At 37.8% G+C, this 26216-nt stretch overlaps 1 protein-coding gene across 14 annotated transcripts in view; it reads left to right on the top strand.

Moving 5' to 3' along the window:
* Positions 1–26216, top strand: part of LOC106080789 (myocyte-specific enhancer factor 2) — a 400014-nt gene that overhangs the window by 329168 nt on the left and 44630 nt on the right. For all 14 annotated transcript variants that reach the window (XM_013242349.2, XM_013242347.2, XM_059368465.1 and 11 more), the window contains one exon: positions 11945–12026. The gene's annotated coding sequence lies outside the window, so the exon portion shown is untranslated. The remainder of the gene's footprint in view (positions 1–11944; positions 12027–26216) is intronic.

Raw genomic sequence — 26216 nt, 5'->3', positions numbered from 1 at the left:
ACTTTCGCTCGCTGCTAAACTTCTTGTGACAGCGATGAACACCACACAGATAAGACTTCAAAGTTCTAGCCTGTGTGTTGCTTACAGCTATCCTGTGCCGGGAGCTTAACTCTTTCGAAAATTGGCGTTCCTTCAAGATACATACAGACGAAAGGACATGGCTAAATCGACTTGGAGTATCAAGACGATCAAGAATATATACTTTGTTGTGTCTCAGATCTCCCATCCTATGGTGGTGGGAACAAAAAAATCGGATATTCATGGGGCCAAATGTTTTAGGGGCCCGCCCCAAAGTGTTTGATGGTCCGCTCCCACAAAACGCCACCCCTACCTATCGGAAATATATGTTTATCGGCCATGACAATATGGGGCCCAAATAAAATATCTTTGGGAGTAAAGCACGGAATTGTTATTCACTATCGGTACCAAGTGCCCGAAGGTCTGCCCCATCGCCTAAACCCCTCAAACTGGACTTGAGTACTAACCACAGCAATATAGGAATCAAATAAAAGTTATTTGGAAATATTGGGTTGCCCAAAAAGTAATTGCGGATTTTTTTAAAAGAAAGTAAATGCATTTTTAATAAAACTTAGAATGAACTTTAATTATATATACTTTTTTTACACTTTATTTTCTAAAGCAAGCTAAATGTAACAGCTGATAACTGACAGAAGAAAGAATGCAATTACAGAGTCACAAGCTGTGAAAAAATTTGTCAACGCCGACTATATGAAAAATCCGCAATTACTTTTTGGGCAACTCAATATCTACTATCAAAGAGAAGTTTCTGGCTGATTACCCTATGCCCAAAACACCTTCATACTCAAATTAAAGTTTTTTTGGAGTAAATCATAACGTTTATTTTCCACATTCAGTGCGAAATAAACATCGGGTTCTCGCGCTATAGCCAAATAGGATTAGATTTTCGGCCTCTAGTGGCTCAAGAAGTATAATCGGGAGGTTATATGGGAGCTATATCAGATTTTGAATCAATTAGAACCATATTCGATACATCCGTTGGAGGTCATAGGAAAGATTCTCGTGCAAAATCGGATAAGAATTGCGATCTTTAGTGGCTCAAGAAGTATATTTGAGAGGTTGGTGTATATGGGAGCTATATGAGGTTTTAAATCGATTAGAACCATACTTGGTGCATCGATTGGAGGTCATAAGCAAAGTCATCGTGCAAAATTTCAGCCAAATCGAAAAAGAAATGCACCCTCTAGTGGCTCAAGAAGTATATTTGGGAGACCGGCTTCTATGGGAGGTATATCAGGTTTTGGACTGATTAGAACCACATTCGATACGTTTGGGTACTAAAAAGTATCAAAAAGAACAAAATGGCACATATCTCTCAGATTTTCCATAGTCAATGCAACATTGCCACTAAAAGCAGCCTTACTCTAGAATTGAATAGCAATTATTGATCATACATTGCCTTCCCTTTCTTTTTGATAATAATTTTTTTTTTGCAGAACAGCATTATCACTAAATACTTTAACAATTTTTTTTTCTTTCATAAAATTAAAAAAAAAAAATTGTTTATCAAAACTTTTTGATAAAGCAAACTTGCGTTAGTTAAAAATTGAAAACTCACTCCACTTCCTTTTTGCACACCTGTTGCACAAAATCAAAGCAAATTAATAAACAACAAAACAAAATTTAATCCAGTTTTGAGTTTTTTTTTTTTTTTGTTGTCACCACAAAAATATGCCAGACAATTTAAGCGGCAAGATCCAATTAACAAATTAATGTAAGGAGTTCATTTTTTTTTATCATTAACACTTCCCATTTCGTTGAATTTGTTAAGAATAACCCCAACAGCAGCCACAATCTCTTCAGTTTATTCAACTCTGACTTTGCCTTCCGTTGCATTTGTTAACAAAAAGAAAGAACAAGAAAAAAAAAGAAAGAAAATAAATAAAATTTCGGTTTTTATCAGCCAAAGACAGTTCGACAGAAGGTTTTGCATTTTTATTTTATGTTTTTGTTTGTATTATTTATTGTATTTTTCATGTAAAAACAAAACAAATTAAATTATTTTAATTTATTTAACATCAAGGTGAAGGCCATATCTGTGAATGAAAAGATGACTGGATTATGTGAACCATAAAAGTTAAAAAAATGACAGCAAAAGTTGCATCAGAATGATGCTATAATTAACGAATTTTAAGGTTTAGCAACACAAAAACAAGTAAAAGAGTGTGAAGTTTGGTTGGGCCGAATGTTATATACAATTCAGCAGGGATCGTATTTGTCAAGTTCTTTGCTCAATTTCTCTTCTATGCCCGGTATCTCTACTTTGCCCGGTATCTCCTTTTAGGGGAAAAAAAGATAATGATTAAGAATTAATATTCTATGGGAGTTATATCAGGCAATGTGCAAAGTTTCAGCCAAGTCGGATAGGAATTGCCTCCTACAAGTGGTCAAGAAGTAAAATCGGGAGATCTGATTATGTAAGAACTATTGGGTTGCCCAAAAAGTAATTGCGGATTTTTTAAAAGAAAGTAAATGCATTTTTAATAAAACTTAGAATGAACTTTAATCAAATATACCTTTTTACACTATTTTCAAAACCAGCTAAAAGTAACAGCTGATAACTGACAGAAGAAAGAATGCAATTACAGAGTCACAAGCTGTGAAAAAATTTGTCAACGCCGACTATATGAAAAATCCGCAATTACTTTTTGGACAACCCAATATATCAGGTTATGGGCCGATTCCGACCATACTTGGCACGTATCTTGCAAAATTTTAGCCAAATCAAATAAAAATTGCGCCATCTAGAGGCTATAAAAGCAAACTCGAGAGAACGGTTTAAATGAGAGCTATATCATATTATGGACCCATTCAGGCCATACTATGTTTGGATGTTGGTGGTATTACGAGATATTATTGTAAAAAATTTCGGCCAAGTCAGATAAGAACTGCGCCCTCTAGAGGCTATAGACGCAAAATCGGAAGATCGGTTTAAATGGGAGCTATATCAGATTATGGACCGGTTATGGCTATACTTGGTTTGAATGTTGAAGGTCATAGCAGAAGTCATTGTGCAAGATTTCAGCCAAATCAGATAAGAACTGCGCCCTCTAGAAGCTATAGACGCAAAATCGGGACATCGGTTCCAATGGGAGCTATATGGGGATATACCGATTTGGGCCATACTTGGTTTGGATGTTGGTGATCATAGTAGAAGTTATGGTACAAATCACATAAGAACTGCGCCCTCTAGAGGCTATAGACGCAAAATCGGGAGATCGGCTTTAATGGCAGCTATATCAGGTCAGGATCGATTTGGGCCATACTTAGTTTGCATTTTGGAGGCCGTAGTGGAAGTTCAAAATTTCAGCCAAATCAGATAAGAACTGCGCCATCTAAAGGCACAAAAAGTTAAAGCGGAATATCGGTTTATAGGGAGCTATTTCGGGTTTCGCATCGATTCAGACCATATTTAGCACGAATGTTGGAAAACATAGGAGAAGTCATTGTACAACATTTCAGTAAAATATTGGGAAACATATTAAAAATTATTGTACAAAATTTCAGCCAAATCAGATAAGAACTGAGCCTTCTAGAGGCACAAGAAGTAAAATCGGCAGATAGGTTTATATGGGAGCTATATAAGGCTTTGTACCGATTCAGAACATATTTGGAACGTAGGTTGGAGTTCATAAAAGTAATTATAGTCCAAATTTCAACCAAATAAGAAATGAACTGCGCACTGTAGCAACCCAAGAAGCAAAATCGGGATATTGGTTTATAAGGGGGGTTGATTTGTATGGATGAAAAAAAAAGTAAACATGTAAAAGCGTGCTAAGTTCCGCGTGGTTGAATCATATTGGGTCACAAGCTGTGAAAAAATTTGTCAACGCCGACTATATGAAAAATCCGCAATTACTTTTTGGGCAACCCAATATATACCCTCCACCATGGATCGCATTTGTCGAGTTCTTTTCCCGATATCTCTTTTTAGGCCAACAAAGGATAAACGGAAATAATTGCTATGCTATTGGAGCTATATCAAGTTATGGTCCGTATCGGACCATAATTGAATTGAATGTTGAAGACCATAGTAGAAGTCATTGCGTAAAGTTCGAAAAATTAAGAATTGCTTCCTTTAGGGGCTCAAGAAGTAAAATAGGGAGATCGGTTTGAATGGGAGCTGTACCAAGCTATAAACCTATTTAGACCATATTTGACACCTATGTTGAAGGTCGTGGGAGAAGCCGTTGTACTAAATTTCAACCAAATCGGATAATAATTGTGCCCTCTAGAGGCTCAAGAAGTCAAGATCCCAGATCGGTTTATATGGCAGCTATATCAGTTTATGAACCGATTTGAACCATACATAGCACAGTAGTTGGAAGTCATAACAAAACACCTCGTGCAAAATTTTAGCCAAATCGGATAGTAGTTGCGGTCTCTAGAGGCTCAAAAAGTCGAGACCCCAGATCGGTTTATATGACAGCTATATCAGATTATGTACCGATTTGAACCATACTTAGCACAGTAGTTGGAAGTCATAACGAAACACGTCGTGCAATATTTTAGCGAAATTTTGCGGTTTTTATGGACTTAAGACCCTAAATCGGCAGATGGGTCTCTAAGGCAGCTATACCTAAATATAGTCCAATCTGAACCATATTTGAGCCGGATGTCGGGAGGCTTTAATCAACTCACTATTTCAAATATCAGCAAAATCGTGTAATAATTGCAGCTTTTATTGGCTCAAGACCCTTAATCGGCACATCGGTCTATATGGCAGCTATATCTGAATAAAGACCGATTTGAACCATAATTGAGTGAGATGTCGGAAGGCTTAAAACAACTCACTATTTAAAATTTTATCGAAATCGGATAATAATTGCGGCTTTTAAGGGCTTAAGACCCTCAATCGTTAGATCGCTCTATATCGCAGCTACTAAATATTGTCTGATCTGGGCCATATTTAGGTGTGATGACGGAAGGCTTAAAATATCTCAATGTTTCCAATTTCAATGAAATCGGATAATACATATTACGGGCTTAAGACCCTAAACCGGCATATCGGTCTATTCGGTTTGAATCACGGGGCTCCCAGTACAATTTCAGTTCCAAGTTTCAGCAAAGTCAGACAGAAATGCGACTTTTACGGCCTCAACACCTTAAATCGCCAGATCGGTCTATATGGCAGCTATATCCAAATATAGTCCGATTTGGTCCATTCAGGGACAAGGGTGATTTAAGTTTAAGTTCAATTAGATTAAGTTTAAGTTCAATTAGAAAGGGCCTCCGTTTTATAGCCGAGTCCAAACGGCGCACAGTGGAATGGAACCGAAAAAAACTAGTAAAAGATATGCCATATCAGAAATTTGGAAAGGTTAGAGCTGCAAATGGAAAAGTTAGGGGCCTGCCAAACGGCACCCGGACAACCTAGGACCCTGAAATTTTGCGCACGATCTCGCAAACCATCCCAAAGAGAATTGCATCCTTGAGAATATAGATCCTGTCGGCCTATATGAGAGCCATATCTTAATATTGTCCTATCTGAGCAGTATTTGAGTCGGACGTCGGGAGGCTTGAAACATCTTACTGTTTCTAATTTCAATGAAATCGGAAAATAAATGCACCCGTTACGGGCTTAAGATCCTAAACCGGCATATCTGGGTCTTCGGCTTTTACGGCCTTAAATCACCAGATCGGTCTATATGGCAGCTATATCCAAATTCCAAATATAGTCCGATTTGGTCCATTCTGAGTCCGAACGGTGCACAGTGGTATAGATCCGAAAAAAACTGGTAATAAATATGCCGTGTGACAACGGGTAGGGATGTCCCTTTGAAATTTGGAATGGTTAGAGCTAAAAATAGAAAAGTTAGGAGCCTGCCAAAAGACACTCGGGCTACCTAGGCCCTAGGATCACTCTAACCATTCCAAATTTCAAAGAGATATCTGTAGCCGTTCTCACATGGCATATCTTTTACTAGTTTTTTTTTCGGTTCCATTCCACTGTGCGGCGTGCCGCAGTACGACACGTTTTTAGCATTAGGGGGTGATAACAATCGCTTAAAATTTCTTCTGATGTTCTCGCCAGGATTCGAAACCAGGCGTTCAGCGTAATGGGCGGACATGCCAACCTCTGCACTACGCTGGCCTCGCAGCTTACACATTTTCTAATATCGCCCCTGTAACTTTCAATTTTAAAAATTCTGTTGCTTAGTGTAGCATATACTGAATGCAATTTACTGTTTGAGAAATTCTTGCCTCAAAATCGAACCCATAACCCAATGTTTAGCTTTATTCCATATTTTTAATCTCATCTTCAGTACACTTAAGATTATTTCTGATATATTATCAAGAAATGGCGACGAAAAACCAAAAAAAAAAAAACATAAAAAACAAAGTACACATGGAGGCGAGATCCTAATCATTGCCCCTGAAACTCTAGTAAATTTTGATATTGTACTTATTGTTGTTTTTGCTGGCGCACGAAAAATGCAAATTTTTTTTTTGTTTTTTGTTTTATTATTCTTTTCAAAAGTGTGGCCCATGTTATCTGTAGTGCAAACAACAACAAAAACATAACGTAGTACTTAAGATTTTGTATGAACGACAGGCGATGAACTTGCATGCATGTGTGTGAATTTTTTTTTAATATCGAATAGTTCAGTTATGACAATTAACCAACAACAACAATACCGGCGGTAATCATTTCATATAATAACAACAACAACAACATCAACCAAAGATAAGAAAGTATTTAATGTGTTGTTGTTGTTATTATTATTATTTGAGCAAAGCAAAGAAAAAACAAATTCGGGAGGTTCTTAAAGATTAGTGATTTTATTGATGATGAATGAAAAAATTGTGTGTATATCAGTACACTCAGAAAAAAATGTTGGTATTTAATGGGCAAAAGGGTTGTAGAAATGAAATGGCAGCTCTGTGCAAATTTTAAAAGATATTCGGCTTTAAGGAAGAAGTATTTTTACAAAATTTCGAGTGCTTGATGGTCTTCTGTTATCGTAAGTTCTTATACTCATTTTTCGATGTTATGGTGGAGAGTGAGCCATGTAACTCTTCTCCACGAACTTGTTCTTGCCTATGATTTATTATACACTTCACCATAAGATGAAGATGTACCAATCTAGTCATTTACGTCTGTTGTATCAAGCCTGCTGTTCTGATTTTACCTTCGCGAAATATCGCAAATCGGTTCTTAACCTGATATTGCTCCCATATCAAAGTTTTGCAAGTTGATTTGTGGTATGACCTTCAACATCTTTACCAAGTATGCTGCGAATCATACCATCACCTGATATAGCTTCCATATAAACCAATCCGCCGTTTCGTAGTCGTGCGCCACTAGAGGGCGCAATTATTATTCAATTTGTTTGAAATTTTATAAACATTTTTGCAAAATGACTTCTCTTATGACCAATAATTTCCATGCTAAATTGGTTCCTAACCTGATATAGCGCCCATATAAACCGATCTTCCTATTCTACTTTTTGAGTTCCTAGTGGGCGTAATTCTTATCCGATATGTCTGAAGTTTTGGGGAAAGTCATTTGCAAGAAGCCTATTCCACATACGAACGAACTTTTCAGGCAAAAAAGAATTCTCTCTATAGTGCATGGTCCGGTCAGCTGGCCAATCAATAACAAACGGGTGTGAGTTCCTAGCAAGTCTAGTACTTCTGAGGAACATCCTTACTCCAGGAATAATATCTGTAGAGCACACACCATTAAAAAATATCGATAGAACAACGTCACACAACCCACATTCCGACGATGCTCAAGGGAAACAATAGAGTTGGATACCTTACCGTCGCCAATCAAAACGAACGCTCTGCTCTGAACGCTGTTCAGAAATTCCAAGCATGATTTGGAAGCTCCAGCACATAAAAGTGAATTATATTCCATCTTTGGCCTGATGTAGGTTGTACAGATAATAAGAAGGTCAGTGGGAATGAAGTAATTCTTGCCTCTTTCGACACTTCAAATACAATATATAGTTGGACCAACGCACATCACTTTGTATATAAGTGACCAGAACATCAAGAGAATCTGACTGCTCAACATGTATTCCGTCGATAGATATTGACTATTGGATTAGATTGAGTCAGCGAATCGCGTATGTGACAACAAACAACACTGCGTCTCGCGTGCCTTAAAATCTACTCTGTTCATTTGACCCCACTTGGAAATGGCCAGCAAGTCCTTTGAAATGGCCAGCAATTTCTGTCTTCAGTTTCCCGAAAACTTGGTCTATGGTCGAATATTGCCATTCGTAAATGAGTAGATAGGACTCGAAGTTTGGCCCAATAGATCGTCAATGAAAATGAGAAAAATAAACAGAGTCTTGTGATAAACCTGCGGTCAGTCTGTATTAAACAGATGAGAACCAACATGCAACAACTCGTATAGTGCGGGCCTCAAGAAAGCTCGTTACGAAACGAGAGAAGTCATTACCGACTCCAAAGGCGTTCAGCTTTGATATAAGTGCGCCGTGCCAGACTCTATCAAATGCTTTGTGCCACAATTTTACTTTCACCAAACTGGTGAATAGAGCGACTCCAATGTTCTGACAAAAATACCATCAGATCACCCGTGGAGCGATTTTTGCGGAAACGATATTGTCTATCGCTGAGGAGGTCATTGGACTCAAGATATCTTACAAGATGTTGGTTAACCATGCTTTTCATAACCTTGTAAAGCGTGGAGTAAAACCGCAGTTGGTCGGTAATTCGCAGGTTGTTCGCTTGACCCTACTTGGGTATCCCCTGATAGTTCGCAACCTTCCAACACGCTGGGAAGACTCCCACACGGCAAGCAAGGTTAAGAAGATTGCGTATTGGACAAGCTAGCGTTGAAGAACACTTACATAGAGCAAGTGTCAAATTACCATTCGGGGCCGGGGATTTATTTACGTCAAGATTCGCAAGGACCCTTTTGAGTCCTCGCATTCGAAAATATATCTGAGGCATCGATATATTTTCGAGGAGGTCGCGTCGACTCCTCGCGACCTCCTCGAAAATATACTGCTCTCAACCACTCCTGCAATCATTCCTGATTGCAGGGACGGGTTGAAAGCAAACCGACAGGGAAAAATTTCTCGCAAACATTTCAGCCAGTTGGTTAGCCTTATCAACCAGGTCAGTGAATATTTGGTCACTTTTAACAAGAGTTGGGATAGCCGACGAGTAGCCCTTAACTCTTTTAACAAATGACCAAAAAAAAATGACTTGCTTCCCCTTGGAGAAGTACTAACTTTCCCTCTCCCTATGACCTCCAACATCTATACGAAATATGGTCTCAATCGGTCAATAATCTGATGTGGCACCCATAAAAATCGATTTCCCGATTTTATTTGTTCAGCCTCTAGAGGGCGCTATTCTTATTAGACTAAATCGGTCAATAATCTGATGTCGCACCCATAAAAATCGATTTCCCGATTTTATTTGTTCAGCCTCTAGAGGGCGCTATTCATATTCGACTTGGCTCAAATTTTACACCATGGCATCTGCTATGACTTTCAACATCTAGGCTAAATATGTTTTAAGTTGGTTCATAACCTGATATGGCTCCCATATAAACCGGAGGCCACCGTGGCGCAGAGGTTAGCATGTCCGCCTATAACGCTGAACGCCTGGAACAAATTGATCTCCCGATTTTAGTTATTGAGCCTCTAGAGGGCGCTGTTCTTATTCGACTTGGCTCAAATTTTACACCACGGCTTAAGCTATGACCTCCAAGTATGGTTTAAATTTATCCATAATCTCATATGGCTCCCATATAAACCAAAGGTCACCGTGGCGCAGAAATTTGCATGTTCGCCTATGGCGCTGAACGCCTGGAACAAATCGATCTCCCGATTTTATTTGTTCAGCCTCTAGAGGGCGCTGTTCTTATTCGACTTGGCTCAAATTTTACACCATGGCATCTGCTATGACTTTCAACATCTAGGCTAAATATGGTTTAAGTTGGTTCATAACCTGATATGGCTCCCATATAAACCGTAGGCCACCGTGGCGTAGAGGTTAGCATGATCGCCTATGACGCTGAACGCCTGGAACAAATCGATCTCCCGATTTTATTTATTGAGCCTCTAGATGGCGCTATTCTTATTCGACTTGGCTCAAATTTTACACCACGGCTTAAGCTATGACCTCCAAGTATGGTTTAAATTTATCCATAATCTCATATGGCTCCCATATAAACCGGAGGTCACCGGTTTGCATGGTCGCCTATGACGCTGAACGCCTGGGTTCGAATCCTGGCGAGAACATCAGAAAAAAATGTCAGCGGTGGATATCCCCTCCTAAGGCTGGCAACATTTGTGAGGTACTATGTCATGTAGAAACTTCTCCTCAACCTAAACTTCTCCGAAAAGAGGTGTCGCACTTCGGCGCGCCTTTCAGACTCGCCTATAAAAAGAGGTGCCTTATCATTGAGCTTAAACTTGAATCGGACAGCACTCATTGATATGTGAGAAGTTTGCTCGTTTTGCTTAATGGAATGTTCATGGGCAAAATAGCAATAAACCGGATAATATATCTTTAGCCGCTAGAGGGCGCTAGTCTTATACAATTTAATCAAAGTTTTACAAAGTTTTACTACTCATATTTTAAGATGTTACAAACAAAGTAACAAAATCAGTATACCCCTAAATCCCTATGGTAAAGAATGAGCCATGTAAATCTTCTCTTGAAAAATGAGCCATGTAAACCTTCTCTTGCCCATAAAAAAGAGGTGCCTTATCATTGAGCTTAAACTTGAATCGGACAGCACTCATTGATATGTAAGAAGTTTGCTCGTTTTGCTTAATGGAATGTTCATGGGCAAAATTGCAATAAACCGGATAATATATCTTTAGCCGCTAGAGGGCGCTAGTCTTATACAATTTAATCAAAGTTTTACAAAGTTTTAATACGCATATTTTAAGATGTTACAAACGAAGTAACAAAATCAGTATACCCCTAAATCCCTATGGTGAAGAATGAGCCATGTAAACCTTCTCTTGGTATAAAATCAGACAGCACTCACACTTATATGACATATATATCTCCCCTTAGTTCCTCAATGGAATAAAATGTTTCGGTAAACCTTCTCTTGGTATAGAATCAGACAGCACTCACACTTATATGACATATATATCTCCCCTTAGTTCCTCAATGGAATAAAATGTTTCGGGGAATTTTTTCGCCAGTGCGTTTATGTTAATTTCTTAAAGTTAAAGATTACAGGTGGCTAAATATTTAAGCAATCGCATCGTTGTAATAAAACATTGCCATAAACGAGAATGTTACAGCCATCATCCACATTATTATTTATGATGCCTTCACTTCACCTAAATGGCGAGGGATGGGGGCTCCATCAAGTTTAGTGTAACTTTGTTAAAAAAAATTTTCCACAGCTGCGCCCTAAAACGTTTGGCAGAATATATAAATCGAAACAAACGTCTTCCTTATTGGGGAGACTGCAACAGCTGAAGACGATGACAATGAAGAGAATAATCGTCATCGTATTAGTTGGAGACTTGCTAATAAGATTTGCAATTTGCATTTGAGTTAAGACTTAATTTGCACACCAAAAAAAGGAACAAACAGCAATTACATATTTTTTTTTTGTTAATGTGTTTTATGGTCCATGCGCTGCATATTGTCTGAAGCAACAGTTGAGTCATCTCAACCGGTTTGACGTAGAGATTTTGGTTTTGAGTACGAAAATAAAGTTCAATACACCAAAGGAGAAGAATTTCGGGATAAAAGTGAAAGACAAAAGTCTAAACATTTACGGAAATTTTTTTAGGAATATTAATGAAATTAAAAGAAGGAACAGAACAACTTGTAAGAATATGCAAAATAATGTTTCAAAATTTTCCTTTATTTATATCTATAGTCGTAGTGAAGTTTTATAGATTTTTTTTTTATTAATTTTTGTGTTTTTCTATTGTCATTGCAGATTTGATATGAATGACATGGCAACAATTTATATACGTATATACAAACACATATATATTCATAGATATATGTAACATATAAAGGTAAGTAGTAACATAAAGATTTCTGATAAATTTAAATGATATATTGGGTTGCCCAAAAAGTAATTGCGGATTTTTTAAAAGAAAGTAAATGCATTTTTAATAAATCTTAGAATGAATTTTAATCAAATATACTTTTTTTACACTTTTTTCTAAAGCAAGCTAAAAGTAACAGCTGATAACTGACAGACGAAAGAATGCAATTACAGAGTCACAAGCTGTGAAAAAATTTGTTAACGCCGACTATATGAAAAATCCGCAATTACTTTTTGGGCAACCCATAGTTAAACTAAGTCAAGTAATAGGTACAAAAAGTAAGAGCGCGTTCAGTTTGGCTGGGCCGAATCTTATATACCCTCCACTTTGGATGGAATACCTCAAGTTGTTTTGAATTATTTGTTTCATAGGCAGATTAGGCGGTTTGTAGCTAAATGAGCTTATGGACCGATTTGAAATATATAATATGTGCAATATTTCAGCCAAACCGGCTGAGAACTGTGCCCTCTTAAGTTTCAAGAAGACATCGGTTTATAAGGGAGCTATATTAGGTTATACGACGGATTCGGACCATACTTAGGTGAGTTGTTGAAAGTCACCGAAGATGTCATCGTACAGAAGATATCGGTTTATATGGAGCTATATACTGGCTTATAGACAGATTCGGACCATACATGGATGCATTGTCGAAAGTCACCACAGATGTCATGGTACAAAATTTCAGCCCAATCGGGGAAAAATTGCTTCCTTTAGAGGCTCAAGAACGAAGACTGGCAGCTATACCAAGTTATGAGCCTTTGGAAGTCATAACAAAAATCATTGTGCAAAATAGCAGTCAAATTGAAAGAGAATTAGGAGATCGGTTTATATAAAAACTATATTAGGTTTTTGACGGATTTGGACCATAATTCACACATATGGTTTAGGTCATACCAGAAGTTGCCGTGCAAAATCGGTTGAAAATTGCGTTTTCTAGAGGCTCAAGGCCTTAAATCGGGAGATCGGTTTATATGGAAGCTATATCTAAACATGAAGCGATTTTGCCTATTTAGAATCCCAACTCACGTACATCAATAAGAAGTATTTGTGCAAAATTTCCAGTGAATAGCTTTACTCATTCGAAAGTTAGGGGGTTTTTTACTGACGCTCTGTGGAAGAAACTCGAAAATAACTAGTAAACAAGTAAAAAGACGTTAAGTTCGGCCGGGCCGAACTTTGGATACCCACCACCTCGGGTATATATGCAAACCACATTTCGTCATAATCCAGTGAAAATATCAGCCATAGCAGCTTTATCGAAATATGGTCCGATTTGGACCAAATTCGACAGGGATATGTACAGGTCATTGTTCAATTTTGTAGAACAAAATATTGGTCTTTTTGGTAGCCATATCCAAATATAGACCGATCTGAGCCATATACGACACGGATGTAGAAAATCCTAACATAAGTCACTGTTTCAAATTTCAGCGAAATCGTATTAGAAAAGTTATTTTATGGGACCAAGACTATAAATCGAGAGATCGATCTATATGGCAGCTATATCCAAATCTGAACGGATCTGGGCCAAATTGAAGAGGACTTTCGAAGGGCCTTACACAACTAACTGTTCCAAATTTCGGTGAAATCGGACAATAAATGCTCCTTTTATGGGTTCAAAACCATAAATTGAGAGATCGGCCTATATGGCAGTTATAGCCAAATGTGAACCGATCTGGGCCAAATTGCAGAAAGTTGTTGAAGAGCCTAATGCAACTTACTGTCCTAAATTTCGGCGAAATTAGACACTATGCGCCTTTTATAAGCCCAAGACCTTAAATCGAGAGATCGGTCTATATGGGGGCTTTATCAATATATAGTCTGATTTCAACAGACGGGCGGACATGGCTAGATCGTCTTAAATTTTTACGCTGATCAAGAATATATATACTTTATAGGGTCGGAAATGGATATTTCGATGTGTTGTTGCAAACGGAATGACAAAATAAATATACCCCCATTCATCGATGGTGGGTATAAAAATATGCCGCGTGAAAGCGGGTAAATATATCTCTTTGAAATTGGAAATGGTTTGAGTTGAGGTGTTAACGAGTTCAAGGCCCCAGGTTGTTCGGGCTCCTTTTGGTTGGTCACCTCGGTATTTCGAACCAGTAGGGAAAGGCAAAAGTCGAGCGATGTCGACTTTATAATACCCTACACCTACCCTTGAAATACGAAAGTGGGACTATATCTAATTCTGAATAGATTTTGATGGACCTCGGCGGATGTATTCAGAAAGGTTATTAAAATTACTGTATCAAATTTCGAGCAAATCAAATATGTTAAAAATGTAATAACTACGGCTGACAAATGACGGGAGATGGGAGCTTTATCTAAATCTGAACCGATTTCGATCAAACTTTATAGATATTGTGGAATTCGCCAAGGAAAGCGTTTTACAAAATTTTTATAAAGATTGGTCAATAAATGCGCTTGCAGAGGGTCTAGGAGTGAAAATCTGGCGGTATATATCTATGTGAGCTATACCAAAATCTGAACCGATTTCTATAATATTCACTTTTAATATCGATAGTCATTAGAAAATCCTTCCTACCAAAGAATCTGTCAACAAATGACCATTTTATTGCAGTATTACTGCAAATCGGACGAACATATATATGGGAGCTATATCCAAATCTGAACCAATTTCTATAAAATTCACCAGTAATATTGAGAGTCAAAAGAAAATCATTCTTGCTAAATTTCAACAGAATCGATTAACAAATGACCATTTTGTTGCAGTATTACTGCAAATCGGACGAACATATATATGTGAGCTATATCCAAATCTGAACCGATTTCTATAAAATTCACCAAATATATTGGGAGTCATAAGAAAATCCTTCTCGCTAAATTGCGACAGAATCGGTTAACAAATAACCATTTTATAGCATTATTACAGCAAATCGGACGAACTTATTGGGTTGTCCAAAAAGTAATTGCGGATTTTTTAAAAGAAAGTAAATGCATTTTTAATAAAACTTAGAATGAACTTTAATCAAATATACTTTTTTTACACTTTTTTTCTAAAGCAAGCTTAAAGTAACAGCTGATAACTGACAGAAGAAAGAATGCAATTACAGAGTCACAAGCTGTGAAAAAATTTGTCAACGCCGACTGATTTTCAAGGAAAAGATTCTAAGAAAAAAAACGACTGGAGATATCTTAATAATTCTTCTTGAATTTTGCAGATAAAAGTGTCCTTAAAAAACTAAAAATAAATTCTGCCCGAATTAGTTTTTAGTAAATTTGCTGTGGGGGGGCTACAAATTTTGTTAGGTGCAAAAAATGTTTTGCATGGTTTTAGGGGACGTATGCAAAAAAAAAACATGTGCCCAATCGGGGGATCTGAGCTTTGGAAATTTTGAACTCGAAGGGTTTTCCAATTTTTTAATGGGGGTTTTCTAATTTTTTAAGTTGCCATATCTTGTTAAAATTTCACTCATAACGCATTTTCAATATGTTCTCTTCACCAACAAAAAGGAAAAATTTAAGGTATTGCAGCAAGCTTTTCCAAAAAAGACTCATCAGTGAAAAACTTTGCAAAAATACACTTTTTTCACATTTTTCGAAATACCAAGGTGACCAACTTTAGGGGCCTGCCAAAAGTGTCCGGACAACCTAGGGCCTTGCAATACGATCTCGTTGACATATCAGCTCTAATCATTTCAAAATTTTAAGGGATAGTTCTACCCGTTTTCACACGGCACATTTTTTACTAGTTTTTTTGGATTTTCTCCCACTGTGTGACAGACGGACATGTCTAGATCGATTAAAATACCATGATAATCAGGAATATAGTATATATGTACATATTTAAGGGTCTTAGACCAATACATAGACGTGCTCGGCCAGTGCGGAGGTCGTGGGTTCGATTCCCACCAGAGGCCTTGGTCTGTCGCTGCTGTGATAAATTGTCTAAGTGAGTCTTTAAAGGACTGTCACTCTTACAGAACCTAACCTTTCCTACAAATGAATAGCGAAGTAAGTATACCACCATCATATGGTGTAGTGTATAAAACACCCATAAGGATGTCTAGGAAATGGGAGCTAGTTGGCAGATCGGTTGGAAATATGTAAAAATGGGGCGATATATATATATGGGAGCTATAACCAAATCTGAAACGATTTTTGCCAAATGCAACATCCACCTTGACAAACGATACCGAATGAAAACACCAACAAACGGTCATAGGCCATTATACTTTAAACGTTTCGTCTGGAAGTAAAAGATAAATAAGTTATGGACGGACTTTGTCGTTTAAAACGCGAAGCTCGATTAAGATTTTAGACCTACGTTTTCTTGGGACAATTTTCTTAGTATTCACCATAGATTTCAATTTTGATAACCGCTTGGTGGTATTGTTTTTTGGTCCAAACAAATTGACCTAGCCTACTGACGACCCATAATCCTTTTAGTTTCTTCCTTTAAAGAGACCAATTGTGGAGGGAATATCAAATTCGGCCCATCCGAAATAAGGTAAGGTTGAAAAGAGACTGCGGATTCTAATCCGTCCTAAGCCAGTGATCAGCTTGTTGAGCGCTCTATATAACATATTAAAATGTGCTAAGTTCACACGGGCCGTATTTTAGGAACCCATCATCATGGAGTCTGCAAAAAATGTACACAAGTGAACTCAGTTAAAGACAAAAAGACATTTCACTTACCAAGTTTCTGAAAATCAATCACAAATTAAAGTTTCTAGGGGCCGTAGATGACTAATTGAGAGATCGGTTTATATGGGAGCTATATCAGGTTACAGACTGATTCGGACCGTACTTGGCAGTTACTTAACACAGTTTTTAGAAGTCATAACCAAAAATTCCGTGAAAAATTTCAGTCAAATTGGATAAAATTTTTTCAACACTCTTACCTTAACCCAAAAAGCTTTGATTTGTAGCTGCAATCTAATAACATATTGACTTGTTCTTCATTCAACAAAATTTCAATTTTTCGATTCTAATTCCTACTCAAATTGTTTGAGTCCATCCCAGTTTAATCCAAAACCTCCTATTACTTGAACTCAGGCACTTATCCTTACAATTTTCTCACAATTACACATTATAGATTATCCATTTAATTGCCATATAAATGAAACCACTCATGCACTAGTGTGAGAGCACAAAAAAAATCAGTCGGTTTAATGCGTTGGTACTTTTATGGCATATTTTTAGGCATATAATTATAGAGATACATAGTCACTTTACGTTTTTGTACCTGTCCCCATAAATGAAAAAAATATAATTCTAATAATTCATAGCGGTTTATATAGCAATTAAAATTGAGATTATTTAATGGGTGGTTTTCAATAATAGATGTGTTTAAATTAGCCCCCACAATATTCCTGCAATGACACAAAGTGGAAAGTTACTCTCAAGCATAGCTAATGGGGCAATAAATATAGGTTAATGCTAAAAATTGTAATCGATATTAAGCTTAGCACTGCGAAGACTTCATTGAAAGTTACTTAACTTGCGAAGCAAATATTTTCTTTTAAATATTTTCGTTTTAATTAATGAACTCTTTACAAAAGCAAAATTGTTTTTATGCTTGGTATATTTTTAGGCGTTTTTGTGTGTAGGCGCGAAAAACTGCTAGGCATGTAGGAGTAAAATGTTGATAAATTTTAGCATTAAATATGAAATTTCTTCAGTCGATTACAAAATTAATATACATGTTTACAATTATTTACGAATTATTTCGTCACATATTCTGCACGACTATCCCCTCTAGACTTGAAAAGGAAGCGGAAACTGCGGAGGATAGAGACATCATGGTCAAGTGGATCAGGAAGGCCCTTAATGACTCGCTTATGTATGCATGTCCTAGAGCCAAACCAAGGGGCAAACAGCGACCGTCATGGTGGTGGTCTAAGGAAGTGTTGTGGAAAAGTCTTCAACATGGCGAAAGCCCTAAGGGCACTATTCGATTGGCACGTCTATAAGGCTGATCTAAAGAAATACAAGGGCGAGCCAGCATTCGCTGGAGGTTATTGTGGAAATTGTGTCTGAGTCGAAAATTCTTTGGGCGATAAAAAGTTTTGACTCCTTTTAATCCCCAGGTCCTGGTGATGTATCACCGGTTGAATTACAAGCTGTTTCCGATAAACTGACTCCTTGTCTTGGGGAGATATACTCTGCTTGTTTCAGCATGTCGTATATACCTGTGGGATGCAGGGACACCAAGGTCCATTTTTGTTCCAAAAAAATTTTCCCAATAAAAATATTAGATTCGCACTTCATATGCACTTAAGTTTCATTTGCTACCCGTATTATAACAATCAGTTAATATGCCCGTTTGGGTGGGGCCTTCCACCTCGTCGCTATACACCAAATTCCTGTTTTGGGAATACTATAAGCCTGCAAACAAAAATCTGGGCATCTATTTCCGAGATCTGACGTTTTCGAATATGGGAAGTGCAGAGTCCATCCCCTATGCCTTTAGGATATCAAAAGATGAAGTATCCTATTCTCAACGGGGGCTAAACTCTACATTGTGTGAACATTTCAGAAAAATTGGGGCAGTCATTTTTGGATTTGCGAACATACAAACAAGGCTATAAGGCTGAGCTTACAAAATATAAGGGCGAGTTGCAGCTCCGTGGAGAATATATCTGAGGCCTCTAGGCTAAGGAGAATTCTGTCCTCGAGACCTATTATGTTGGCGTATGTTCAGAATTTTTCGTGAGGAATCACTAGAACTACTCGTTAATTCACATTTCCCGGGAAATTCTCCAACGGGGCAACGGAGGAGGTTGGCACTGATGCATCCGTCGGAGGTTATTAGGGAAATTGTGTCTGAGCCGAAAATCCTTTTGCCCTGATGATGTATCACCAAGCCCTGATGCTGTATCACCGTTTGTGTCTGATAAACTGGTTCCTTGGCTTAGGGAGATATAATCTGCTTGTATCAGCATGACTTACATACCTGTGGGATGGAGAGACACAAATTTTGAAACCGTTCCATACGAAAGCGAAAGATTTTCGCTGAATTTAATGCTACACCTAATGTCTCTGGACATTGTGGCTAGACAAATAGCTGCGCCCATTGCTAAGGGTGCTTTCTCTTTGGGCATGTGGCGGCTACGGACACTGTGATATCTTTGATACATTGCTCGAAGTTTCAGGCAGTGTGGATTGCACATTCCCTGAGCCGCTTGTTGATAAAATTACTGTACCACTATTGCTGATAGAAGCTATTAGAACTACGATATCTCTCGTAATAGAAGTTACATAAATTTCTATATGGATGGTTCCAAACTAGACGAACAGTTGGACTTTGTGGTGTACTCTGAAGAATTAGGACTGGTTATGTTGAGAAGGTTACCTGACCACTGTAGTGTGTATCAAGTGGAGATCCTTGCAATTAGAGAAGTTGTAGAAAGATTAATGTCATAACGATGATTGGCATAAATATCTTCTCAGACAGCCTTAATCTCTGGGAAACATATTTATGAATTCAAGTATCGCCCTCGACTGTCGCAGATCTTTCAATGAGATGGCTGAACAATTCAAAACTCACCTGTTCTTGGTGCCGGGCTACAGAGAATTATAGAGCAGACAAGCTTGAATTGTAAAGCTCATATCAATGAATGAAGTCCGATTAAAGTTTTTAGGCCTAATGATAAAGGGCCTTCTTTTTATGCCGATTTCAAATGGCTTGCCGTATAGCGATACCACCTGGTGGATAAGTTTTAACATGACAGGTTACCTCACAAATGTAGCCACCACTAATAAGAGGATAACTAGCGCTCAAAAGTTTTTCTGTTGTTCTCACCAGGATTCGAACGCAGGCATTCGGCGTCATAGGCGGACATGCTAACCTTTGCGCAATGTTTGCCTCTTTTGTCTTTTGATTTACAAGTATTTATTCTACAAGAGAAAAACTGAGTTCCCTATTAACATTTCCGTGATCCACTTTGAAACACTTCAATTGACCAATTAGTTTCAAAATGCTTTGGGAAGCCCACAACACCAACAACAACAATAACTTCAAAGCAAAGCCAACAACATTCACACTTTAGAATATAGCCACATTGTTACATTTCTTTTCACAAACAAGCTCCTGAAAGTATGCTATGAAAAAACCAAAAGTATCATAAGACGCCTTACCATATACCATTTGTAACAAATAACACAAACGAAAAAGAAAACAGTATATCAGCCATAATATGACAAAACAAATGACGTGTGCTTCCTTTACCTACATTTCTATGCTCACACTCATTTGCAAATAAACAAGGATACAATCAAAACATATCCTTTAGCCATAGGCAAGCACTACATCTAACACTAACTAACACCCAACACTTTTAGACGAACAGCAGAGAAATCCTTTTCTATATATTACCCTGCACTACCTCTCTCTCTCTCTCTCTCTCTCTCTCTCTCTCTCTAGTCTTAAGAGTGATGATATTCTATAAGCACCATTTGGTATATGATGAAGGTGTGCGTAAATCCTTTTTATAATGCTGTGAAAGCTAGAAATGCATACGCAAACTTATGAAGGATTATCTAAAAGTTGAAAGAAAACAAAAAAAAAACATAGAATAGACCACCAACCCAGAATCATGACGACACATTGCAGATTTCTCTTTTCCTTCCGTTATCTCTATCCTGTTGTCCGTCTGCTCCTACTATGTTAGACAACAATAGTGGTTAACATATGTGCTTAAGTGGCCAACAGACACTATTCGCTAACAAGCAGCAGCTCAGGGCTTTGGCGACAATGCATTGTTGTCATAGGCCCTTATCGTAATAACTGCAATTCCAATGGGGTTTGGACGCTGAGCATATCTTTGCCACTGCACGTTAGGTAAGGTGTTTGCTTTATTAGCCATCAACAGTTGTTACGCTGACACAAGGAAACCAAGTCAAGTTTTGACCCTAAGCCATAAAACAACTTGGCGTTTGGTTATTTGGTTGAATTGCAAAAGGGATTAATTAAAGAATGCTGTATGTTCATCGGATTGTTCCATTAAAAGGTGATGCAAGCTAAAAGCAATCTAGCTTTGGAACAAATCAAGCTAGCGGCTTGAAATTTCACATACTTTTTATTGAAACAGGTCAATGGGGAATGTATTTTAATGAGTCAAGTGTAGCCATGTTTGGGTGTAGCTCAGATTTCGGGTTTTATACCCCTGCATGGCGTAATTTCTTACCGATTTTCCTGAAATTTCGCGTAATAAACTCTTTAGTGACTTACAACAATGTTATGTATGAATTTGATTCATTTCATGTCACTTTATGCGTGACAATTTCCCAAGCGCTAGAATGTTGCCTACTTTTAGGGGCTACAACTGTTACTATCCTATTTCGATGGTCCTTCTCTTACCAAGCACACAATAAAACGTGTTTTTGCTATGAAGCGGCACTAAAAACGAAATAAAATCAATATGCTAATCAAAACAAATATTTGTAATCTACTATGACACATATACAGACATACTGGACAAAGAAAAAAAATATATTTTTCGAAACACCTGCAACGATAATATGGAATAATGTAGACAATTATTACCTAAACGTTTACAAACAGAATAAATAAAAGGATAACGCTACGTTGACCATATAACAGTATTTACAACAATAGACATTCGTTGAAATGGACAATTTTTTTATAGAATATTTAAAAAAATAAATTTCTTCTCAAATTTTGAAAATTTTTTATAAAAAATTGACAAAATTTTTTTTCATAACTAATTCGAAATTTCGGACCTTGCTTGATAGCAAGAATGGGCTTGAATTGGCAGTGAACTTTTTAACAAAAGCCAATTATGAGGTGCAGCGGCAATGCTTATCTCTGAAGCTAAGAGAAGTGTCCCTCGAGAGACGCGCAGAAATCCATGCTTTACTTTATACCATTGCATCTTTATGTTTGATGTGTCAGAACCAAGATCGCCCTTAGACAGAGGAAATTGGGAACCTCAGGTTCCTCAAACTATGCACATTCTTCTTTTCTGATGGGGGCTGAAGATGCGGCGTAACAGGGATAGGCATAAAGCACGGAAAGACTTGGCTGGTAATTTTCACCAGAAAACTAAAGTCCAGTCCAAGGGATCTGCCCTGGAAGTGGTAGAGTTGTACCTGAACGAGGTCAAGCACTAGGCGTGTATTTTAACCAGAAACTGAACTGGAAAAGTAACGACGAGAAAGGTCAAATTAGTTTAGAGTAGTGGTTTATTTTTTAGACAAACACACTTAGACTTTTTTTAGTCCATTGTGATACCACAATAGCGACAGTTCATGCCTCTTATGTATATCGAACCTACGAACTCCGCACTGATAGCCCGAATACGCTAGATTAGTTTAGAGTGGCGGTTTATTTTTAAGACAGACACACTTAGACTTTTTTTAGTCCTTTGTGATACCATAGTAGCGAAAGGCCATGCCTCTTATGGGGATGGAACCTACGACCCCCGCAATGGTAGCCCGAACACGCTTGATTAATTTAGAGTGGCGGTTTAGTTTTTAGACAGACACACTTAGACTTTTTTTAGTCTATTGTGATACCACAGTAGCGAAAGGCCAAGCCTTTTATGGGAATCGAACCTACGACCCCCGCAATGGTTGCCCAACTCAGCTACCGGGGCGACTAACTTCGAGAAAGCGGTCAGAGCATATGCCCGGAATAGTACACAGCAAAGGTTCAGCAAATACTCACCTATGGCATAAGGGAGTGCCCAACTGAGACCTCCGCATGTTAATTGAGAAGGTACGTGGCATCAAGGTAGAGCGGATCTCTGAATAAATGAGTATAAATGGGAGAAGCTGAATGCCACGGTTGAATTTATGCCTTTTCCTTTATGTTGGAGGCCATCGTAATGCAGAGGTGAGCATGTCCGCCTATGACGCTAAATGCCTGAGTTCGAATCCTGCCGAGAACATCTTAATACTGACGACATTCGGACTCGGCTATAAAAAGGAGGCCCCATATCATTGAGCTTAAAACTTGAATCGGACAGCACTCATTGATATGTGAGAAGATTGCCCCTGTTCCTAAATCGAACGTTCATGGGCGAATTTTCATTTACATCTTTATGTTAGGCGTGCGTCAACGAAGATCGCCCTTAAACTAAGGCAAACGGGAAACTGGTGTTTCTCATGAAACAATCACGCGACAATGACGACTCATGAGATACTCACGAGAAAATGATGACTCATGAAACATTTACGACTTTCAAGAGACTCACGAAATAATCATGACTCAAGAAACAATCACGAGACAATGACGACTCACAAGAAAATCAGGACTCATGAAACACTATCGACTCTCAAGATACTCACGAAACAATCACGACACCCAAGACACACGCGAGACACTCACGAATCACTAGCAAACAATGACGACTCACGAGATACTCACGACTCATGAGACACTCACTAAAAAATCATGACACATGAAACACTCATGACTCATGAAACACTCATGACTCTCACGAAAAACTCGCGAATGACTCATGAAACAATTACGAGAAAATGATGACTCACGAGAAAATCATGACTCATGAAACACACACGACTCTCAAGACACTCATGAAACAATCAGGAGACAATGACGACTCTCAAGATACTCACGACTCATGAGACACTCACGAGAAATTCAGGACCCATGAAGCACTCACGACTCTCAAGAAACTCACGAGAAAATCATGACTCATGAAACACCCACGATTCTCAAGACACTCACAAAAAACTCGCTAAACAATCAAGACTCATGAAACACTCACGACATAATCACGACTCATAAGACACACACGACTCACTAGCAAACAATGACTACTCACGACTAATGAGACACTCATGAGAAATTCATGACTGATGAAACACTCGCGACTCAAAAGATACTCACAAAAAACTCGCTAAACAATCAAGACTCATGAAACACTCACGACACAATCACGACTCAAAAGACACACGCGAGTCACTTGCAAACAATGACTCACGACTAATGAGACACTCATGGGAAATTCATGACTCATGAAACACTCACGACTCTCAAGACACTCATGAAACACTCACGAGAAAGTCACTACTCACAAGATACTCACGACTCATGAGTTAGCCAGAAATGTAAAGCTAATATGGGCCGATTGTTTACTGATTTAGTGAACTCTCCTCTCTGCAATCATCTTGGTAGAATGGACGTTTTCTATTATAACCGGCCGAAAGACGGCGTGGGCTGACGCTGTGGCTTGCAAGATGGTCAAGGCCATGTTTCGTTGTTGTAGCTATGTGTTGTACATTGAGGCGGTAGCCCTCATAGGGTGGATGCTCTTTACTATAACCGCTCGAAAGACGCCGTGAACAGACGCTGTGGCTTGCAACGAGCCCAAGGCCATGTTTTGTGAATCAGGAAGTCACTTATACTGGGGTCCAGGTTGCATTAGGAGTCCCTACTGGTTATAGCAAGGCCATGTCTGATGTCGCGTTGGACATGGGAAAAGCCGGACTTCTGCAGAGTGGCGGAGACGAGAAGGAGTTGTCGATGGTCGCGCGCCGTTAGTGTCATAGCACCCCAATGACGTTCTAGGCTTTATGGGTGCTTTATGTGTGAACACATCTTTCCCTGCCTGAATTCCCTCCAGGCACTTAGCACTCACGTCATTCTGGGTTACTATAGAGGTCAGAAAGAGCAAACGAGAGAAGTTCTCCCCTATTTGAGCTCTCTGGTCTGTCATGTTCACTTTGTCTTTTTGTTTTTGTCTTGTACGTTGTTTTACCCTACCTTTTTCTTTTCCTTCTTCTGATGTAAACGGAACTATAATGGATCTTTATCTGTATTTTTTGTCTTCGTTATCTCTATTCTAGGGAGAACTCGCAGTGAAGCGGCCCGCAATTAATGTCACTAATTACGTGTCCTTTAACTAGCCTATTTCTAAAAAAAAAAATTGTTAAACCCTAATTTGCCAAGAAAATTTTATTTCTATACAAAATTTTATCTCTTTAGAAAATTTTGTCAAAATTTAATTTTTGTTAGAAAGTGTTGGTTAAATTTAAGTTTTTTTTTACAAAATTTTGTCAAAATTCATATTAGGATATTAAGAAAATTTTTAAAAAATTTTATTTCTATAGACACATTTGTCAGTATACATAAACAATTCGCCTAAACTACTCATCGACATTCATAAAACCACTGTTAGCCCAAGGACCTTACAACCTTCACCTTGAGGCAAATTAATGTATTATTGCCGCAAGTCAAGAGCAAATGCGTATGTATGTATGTACGTGTATGTATGTATGTATGTGCGCAGAGAATGTAGATTTTTGTTTCTCTAACCTCAGGGCGGCATATACGATATACCTTCCGAAGGTTATAATTTATTCACGACCATTGACTTTTTCCACTCATCCTCAAAGCTAAAATTACAATGTGGCAAAGACAGGAAACTATGAATTGAAACCAGCTGTAAAAGGATTCATTCGTTTGTAAAAGTCCTGTGGTGAGGAGAGAGGAAATGACGGCAAGTTAGCCATATTTTCTTAGTTGGTAGGAGGTAGGCATTAGTTTTTCTCAACTAAGGTTTTCCCCATGTGTCAATAAGTTTGTTGAGGGGGGAAAGGGGGAAGGTATTAGAATTTCCATAACAAAGTAAAGGATTGTTGGCAAAGGAAATTCTTTGAATTTGTTTAGGAAAAGTTTTTTATAGGAGTTTTGGGGGTTTTTAATCAAAAGTGTGGGTAATTATCTCCATTTCAAATGTTCATAAAAGAACCTCTATTTGAACTTTCAATGAAATTTTTTCTATTCCCCAAAATTTTCTCTAAAGACAAAATTTCCCTGAAATTTTCTCCAAAGATAAAATTTTTTCTAAAGACAAAACTTTTCTGAAATTTTTTCTAAAGACAAAATTTTTCTGAAATTTTCTCTAAAGACAAAATTTCCCTAAAATTTTCTCTTAAGACAAAATTTCCCTGAAATTTTCTGTAAAGATAAAATTTTCTTGAAATTTTCTCTAAAGACAAAATTTTCATGAAATTTTCTCTAAAGACAAAAATTTCCTGAAATTTTCTCTAAAAACAAAATTTCCCTGGAATTTTCTCTAAAGACAAAATTTTCTATAATTTTTTTTAAGACAAAATTTCCCTGAAATTTTTTTTTTATGACTCTTGGATTTTCCTTGGATTTTTTTAAGGACAAAATCCCTCAAATTTTTT

Source organism: Stomoxys calcitrans, chromosome 5 (assembly GCF_963082655.1).
Source record: "Stomoxys calcitrans chromosome 5, idStoCalc2.1, whole genome shotgun sequence".
In the NCBI taxonomy this organism is placed as follows: Eukaryota; Metazoa; Arthropoda; class Insecta; order Diptera; family Muscidae; genus Stomoxys; species Stomoxys calcitrans.
The sequence above is the reverse complement of the archived record's forward strand: the minus strand, read 5'-3'. Positions and strand labels throughout refer to the sequence as shown.